This window comes from Anomaloglossus baeobatrachus, unplaced genomic scaffold (genome assembly GCF_048569485.1).
Source record: "Anomaloglossus baeobatrachus isolate aAnoBae1 unplaced genomic scaffold, aAnoBae1.hap1 Scaffold_225, whole genome shotgun sequence".
Taxonomy (NCBI): Eukaryota; Metazoa; Chordata; class Amphibia; order Anura; family Aromobatidae; genus Anomaloglossus; species Anomaloglossus baeobatrachus.
The window spans coordinates 375,979-383,178 of record NW_027441998.1 but is presented as its reverse complement, the minus strand read 5'-3'; positions in this window follow the sequence as shown (position 1 = coordinate 383,178).

Sequence of the window (7,200 nt, the reverse complement as noted above, 5' to 3'; positions counted from 1 at the left end):
AGGGATCAGAGATGGTACGGACTGACGGGATGGCAGATAGTCAGCGTTCGGGGTTCGGGAATCGGCAGGACCGGATGGCGAGGCAGGAGCGGCTCTAGAAGAGAGATAGGTAAGTATATCACAGAGACACAAGGAGACCTGACTCCTAGCTTAGGAAACACGAAGAACAGGCCCCGCCCACTTGGACATTAAACCCCTTTATACCCTGTACCTGTGTGTTCAATTTCCTGTCAGTGGACGCTGGCCCTTTAAGAGAGAGTCAATGCCCGCGCGCGCGCCCTAATGCGCATGCGCGAGGCCCGGGTGCCAGAAGCCAGGGCAGGGAGCGGTGTATAGGAAGCAGGGGAGCCGGCCTGGAGCAGGGCTGCCGACGGGCGCCGGGAGCGGGGACCGGGCCGCCTGGGGACCGCAGGTGGTGGAGGCTGGAGACCGTGGAGCGGGGGATGTCTGCCAGAGGAGCCGGGGAGCGAAGCAGGGAAGCCGGGGAGCGTGGCAGGTGAGCCGGGGGGCAGAGCAGGGGACCCGGAGAGCGTGACAATAGGTTTCCAAAAGGTTAGAATTCTGAAAAGATTCCCTCCATACTTTTCTGAAGATGGTGCTCTAGTGTATTCAAGCGATGTTCCTGTGCTGATGGAAAATGTAACATTAAGTACAATGTGAGCGAGTGGAGACACGTCATTGTTTCATCCAAAAAGTCTGAAAGCTGTGCTACTGCTCAATGGCAGTAAGTATTCTTCAGTGTGTGTAGGGCATGTGTCGCGGGCAGAGGGGCCACGCACGCTACGCTCGGGTTCGGGGACTTCTGCTGCTGCTGCTGCTCGGTGGCTCGAGCGGAGGGCCAGATCCGGGGACTCGAGCAGCGCTCCTCGCCCACGAGTGAAAAGGGGGTGGTTTGTTTGGGGAGATAGTTAGTGACGTCACCCACAGGTCGTGGTGATAATGGGCACCACCACTGCTGGTGACGGGGATCCCGGGAGCGATGGCAGGGAGCAGCTAGGATGTTGGTTCCCCCTCCGTGGGTAGGGGTTGGTGATCCCGGGGCCCGGTGGCGGTACGGGGAGGCTGGATGGCTGGGGTGTACGTACCGAGGGAGCCCGTTTGCCCGCAGGCGCTGGCCCTTGGATCTCTAGCCTATGGCGGTGGCTTTTTATCCTCACGGTGTGGACGGTTGCCTTCTGTCGGGTCTTGGGTGTTAGGGAACCCCTGGGATTCCGGTCACTCTCGGATTTGACCAATGTCGGCGGCTCCTAGCCTGGTCAGGGTCCAATGGCCCTGCCTTTGTGCTTGGTACAGATCCGCTCACCGGTTCAGTTCCCCTCGGGTCACCGCCCGTCCCCGGTCCTACGGTTCAGCTGACTTGTACCACCTCCTGCAGACGGCCACCACCGTCTGCCGACCTTGCTGACAGTGCCTGGGCTCCTACCCAGACACTAACAGTTTCTGTCCTCTCACTTTCCACTACAAAACTAAACTAACTGCTTTTTCCCGCCTCCGGGCCTGTGAACGCCTCGGTGGGTGGGGCCAACCGCCTGGCTCCGCCCCACCTGGTGTGGACATCAGAGCCTGGAGGAGGCAACAAGGATTTTGTGTGACTGATGTAGACTATCCAGGGGAGGGGGTGTGTGTGATTTTGTGTTTGTGACTACCTGGCTAGTCCAGGGCGTCACACATGCTATGCACTTGGAAGAAAGCTGTGAGAATTTAGACTTTATTCTCAAGAAACTTAACTACAAGGAGCATGGATGGTCAATATGTGGTGGTCTAAAAATGTTCTCATTGCTTCTTGGGCAGCAAGGAGGATATATTAAATACCCATGCTGTTCTGCCTCATGGCAGCCTGCTAATAGTCATTCATTGAAATTTCTGTTACAATCCCTAGAGGTCATTGTTATTCTTTTGAATTGCTGAGTTTCCCTTTAAGCTAAATGTATTCTGGGTAAGGAATGCCTCCCTGAGCTGAGAAGAAGCCTGCAGCCATTTTTTCTTTGGATTTGTCAGGAAAGGACATGCCGACTTACCTCTCTGTACATTCACCCCTGCCTAGTGTAATCCGGTGAGCAAAGCAAATTACATGTGTTAGTGATAGAATCCTAGATGGAAGAGTGTAGTAAATGCATTGTACATTGTACTTCTACACCTTTAGTGTCATCCCTGTCTTGTTTGTCTAGATAAGATTTCTATGTATTGCAGATGCAGTGACCTTTCACCTACATTCTCGTAAGAACTGCATCTCATGTACTGTTATGCTATGTTAACTCTGTATTAACACTGTACTGACTGTAATCATTTTCTTGTTATAGTTTTTACCCGTATAAAACAGTATCTTGGATATACCGTATTCTGTCTTCAACTGCATCTTGGATATTCCTATATTCACTGTATATTCCATGTATACTGCAATCAAGTTCACGTTACCAGCTAATAAATCAAGGCTATTGAACTCCACAGTCTGTTTATTTGAAATGTGAACTAGGGTTTAGCTGTATGCTAGAGATTCACAGCATTACGTAAAAGAAGGCAGAACACATGCTTTTTGTGTGAATTGGAAAGCCAGGTTAGGACTCTTCACTGGAGCAAAAAAAATTGGCCAACAAGAACATCTTTGTAACCGGGACTCAAGAACATTGTTGCATAAAGCTTAGTTGATCCCACCTAAAGTTCTCTTGCCACCACTCCACTGTAAGCTTGGACTGATGAAGCTGTTTGTGAAAGCGCTACTGAAAGAAGGAGAGATGTTTAAGTACCTGTGTACCAAGTTTCAGGGACTGTCAGAATCAAGTCTGAAGGAAGGTGTGATGCCCTGGCAAAACCAGGTAGTTACAGATAGGCCCCCGCACAACACCTTTCCTCACTTAGGAAACACACAGCCGACCTGAAACCCTAGTCACCTAGGACACTGAAGCCAGGACCGAAACCAGCGGCCTAGCTAATTAAATGATTGAGGGCAGGATTATAGGTCCTATCCCACCTAAAGTCCCTCAAAGAAGACAACAGCCCACTGATAGGGATAAGGCCACCGCCAGGGCCCTTAGATCCCACGGGCCAGCGCCTGCGGGCACGGCTCCTTAGGCCATATCCAGCCGGGAGCGGACTCCTGAGTTCCAGACCAGGCAGTCCACCATACACAAAAACAAGTGCAGAGTAAAGGACAGCGAGCACCAGCCTGGGTGGGGGACCTGAATGCAACCGGCCGGGGCGGCAGGCCACCAGCACCTTTGGTTTACCGAAAGACTCGTGTGATTCATTTACTGTGAGTAACCAAACATCCCCCTGCTTGCTCAGGCGCGCCGGCCCTTGCCATCACCATACCCTGCACAAAGACACTGGGCCCCGGGGCAATCATCCCTACACACGGAGGGGTTAACATCCAGCTGCCACTACATCTCTCCCGGGTATCCCATAACGGCAGCGGTGGTGTCCCACCTCACCACACACCGTTGGTGGCGTCACAAACTTAATACGGCCTAGCCCATACATCTACATTCCTCCTTTTATTCGACATGTCCGCGAGACCCCCGGGTCGAGCCACTCTCTTAGAAGGTCTGGATCCGACCAACGGCGGCTGCTGGCACAGGGGCAGCACAAAAGCATTTTTGTGGGTTCGGATATTCAGAAACCCATGAATGAAGGATGACGTGTTTTAAACAATAATGAAAACTGTTGAAAAAAGGGCTTGGGACTCTTTGAAAGAAGCAATAAATACGTTTCTAGGTAACAACAAAGAATCAAAATTTAAGTCCATCGTGGAGAACATGCTGAAACGTTTCAAAGCCTTGGGTTGTCTAATGAATTTGAAGTTACATTTTTTACATTCCTATTTGGACTACTTGTCTGAAAACCTTGGTGCTGGTGGGAAGAACAAGAAGGTTTTCATCGGAATATCAAGGAGATGGAACGACGATACCAAAGTAAATGAAACGTGAACATGATTGCCGGATGCTTCACAGAGAAGATCCACAGGCCTTCTATAAGAGAAAAGGGGGATCTAGAGAAAAGGAAAAAGTGCAAGAATAAATTTCTAATAAAGTTGCAGAATGACTGTACAATAAATAAATGTATTTTATATATAAAATTGTGAATATTTTTGGTTACAATAAGTATTTTTCTTGTTCATGTCACTTGTATGTAACTTCACACATGGATTGTACAAAATCAATATTTGATGGTTAAAAAAAAATATTTTTTTTTTTTTTTAAATCAGGACATTAGAAAACATAATAATCAGTCACTGGATTTGAAGTTTCATAAACCAAAATTTGACATAGCTGTGTAATTTGTCGGGCACCCACCGACAATAGAATAGCGCCAGATTTAGGAAGCTGGCTGAGGTCTGCAAAGTCTGTAGCCAGGTGACAAAATTGTCCAACCTGGGTTTCTTCCTTAAGTAGTCTCTGGTATGATGATATGGTATAATCCTGGCAGCCGGAGTCGAAATCCCTAGATTGCGGTTATGATCTCCAATCGGAATTGAAGCCCCTAGATTGAAGCCATGTAGCCAAGTGATCCTCTAGTTGAAGCCAAAGTCCCTAGACCGAGTCCACAAGGCATCCTGGTTCTGATCCCCTAGCCAGCTCTTAAGAGCTTAGACTAGATCATGCAACATCCATCAACAACCTGGTGACTCCAAGAAGTCCCCTTTTATAGCCATAACCTTCCCTTAGGATATACTGTGCCCTTATCAGATTGGTTGTACAAGGTTGCTTCTCTTATTGGATGAATTTCAAGCTGCATGGATAATGTTCATTTAAATGATGTGGATAGAAAGACTGAAGATATCTACATGTAGTCTGAAATCCATCATGAATCAATACTATTTTACACAGTCATAAGCAGCCCATGGGCATTCACCTGCATTCAAACCAATAACAGCTCATAGACCAGACAATCCATCTACCACTGGACCAAAGACAGGAAGTTAAATCCACTGCCTGCGGTAACCAACTTAATCCTATAGGCTACTCACACAACAAACCCAACAGAAAGGAAAAAAACATGGCTTCGATTATCCATCCAATGAAAACGCATAACCATTGTGAGCCATTGGACAATGCAATTGGACACTTGGTGACATGGTGCACGGCCCAATGAATCAAGTCTTTACTTCATATTCACGGTTTAAGCCCTTGGGTTCTAATGTGCCCAGAGTACATATCCAGAAAGATTCTCTTTCTTTGAGCTAAACACAAGTCAACAATACATTGTAAGCAGATTCTATTACCAGTCCCACACCATTTTGTGACGCATAATCACACAGTGATCCAATTAAGATTCCAAGTCATCGAACATGTCCAAGCCATACGCAGAGGAGGCAATAGAATTAGGAAGCTCAAAGAAAGGGAATCTTTCTGGATATATACTCTGGGCACATTGGAACCCAAAGGCTTAAACCATGAATATGAAGTACAGACTTGATTCATTGGGCCATGCATGGACATAATGGACATAATTCTAATAGGCAGGACAGGTAATAAGGAGCACAAGTTATATGCTAAAATGTGTTGTGTGACAAGACAGACACAGGAAAGGACATGATAACAGGTGTAGGGACCAACAAGGTGAGACAAGGGGTATCAGGATAGGGTCAAGTAGGTATGAATGTAGTAATGGGGCAGGCATAGAGAATTGTATGTGAATGTGAATTACAATAAATCACTAAGGAAAGGAATATGTGAGTGTGTGCCTAATGTAAACTAATATTGTACTGGCAAAATTATAGATGGAAAGGGAAAAGGGGAGGGGGGAGAGAGGAGGCTGTAATTGACTACAAGGGTATGAGTTATGAGTGATCATAGGGATAGTGTTACATAAGTGGAAATACCTATGGAGGACCGGATGTGTAAGCGCATACCTTATACAAACCTATAGAGTGCTGATGGGTGAGAGTGTGATGTTAGATATAAGACATCCTATAGTGAATAGTGAGCCGTAATCAAGTGCAACAGGGATATTTCACGTGACTATGGGAACCTGGAAGGTAAAGAAAGGGGAGAAAAAACTGTTAGACAAGGTAATCAGACATAATGTAACCAGTTGATCAGACATGATCACCTGGTTTGAGACCCCCTGCCTTACACTATATAGATATCATGTTCATTCCCCATCTATCTTGCTCAGGATAGCATCTCCCTCCCCCGGCACCAAGAGCAGCTCATACTGAATTGTTACATTGACTAGTAACACTGCACACAGAAATGCACCTTAATATTCCACTGTTAACCCTTTCCTCCCAGCAGTAACACACAACTCCTCACCTTGATATCATGGTGATTTATGGTCAGAATGACTTCAATGCGATCAGTGATTTCTATTCTAGCTCTGCTCACATAGATTTTATATCCACACTCAACTATAGGCCGTTCTTCATATTTTGGGGGCTTTTAGTCAGATATACTAGTTTGTGCCTGTATAGTATTGGTGTAGATGGGAGTGTAGGGCATGGGTTACATGGCACTGTGGTGGAATACTGATGGGAGGTATTGGTGCTGTGTTTGATGCTTCTACTGGGTATTTTCCTACAAATACTGGAACAGCTCACTGCTTAGAATGATCCTTCCCAGCTCTATAATATATTATATATACCCCACAATGCAGGCTCACACACACATTTGTCTCAAGTGTGTTGTAGGGACACAGATACAGTCTTGGTCATGTGACTAAAGGCTACTTTACACACTGCGATATCGGTCCCGATATCGCTAGTGTGGGTACCCGCCCCCATCTGTTGCGCGACACGGGCAAATCGCTGCCCATGCCGCACAACACCGACCAGACCCGTCACACATACTTACCTGCCCGGCGACGTCGCTGTGTCCGGCGAACCGCCTCCTTTCTAAGGGGGCGGTCCGTGCGGCGTCACAGCGACGTCACTGAGCGACCGCCCAATAGCAGCGGAGGGGCGGAGATGAGTGGCCGGAACATCCCGCCCACCTCCTTCCTTCCTCATAGCGGCTGGGAGGCAGGTAAGGAGAGGTTCCTCGTTTCTGCGGTGTCACACGGAGCGATGTGTGCTACCGCAGGAGCGACGAACTACATCATTACTGCTGCAGTAACGATAATCGAGAATGGAGACCCATGTCACCGATGAGCGATTTTGCACGTTTTTGCAACGATGCAAAATCGCTCATCGGTATCACACGCAGCAACATCGCTAATGCGGCCGGATGTGCGTCACAAATTCCGTGACCCCAACGACTCCGCATT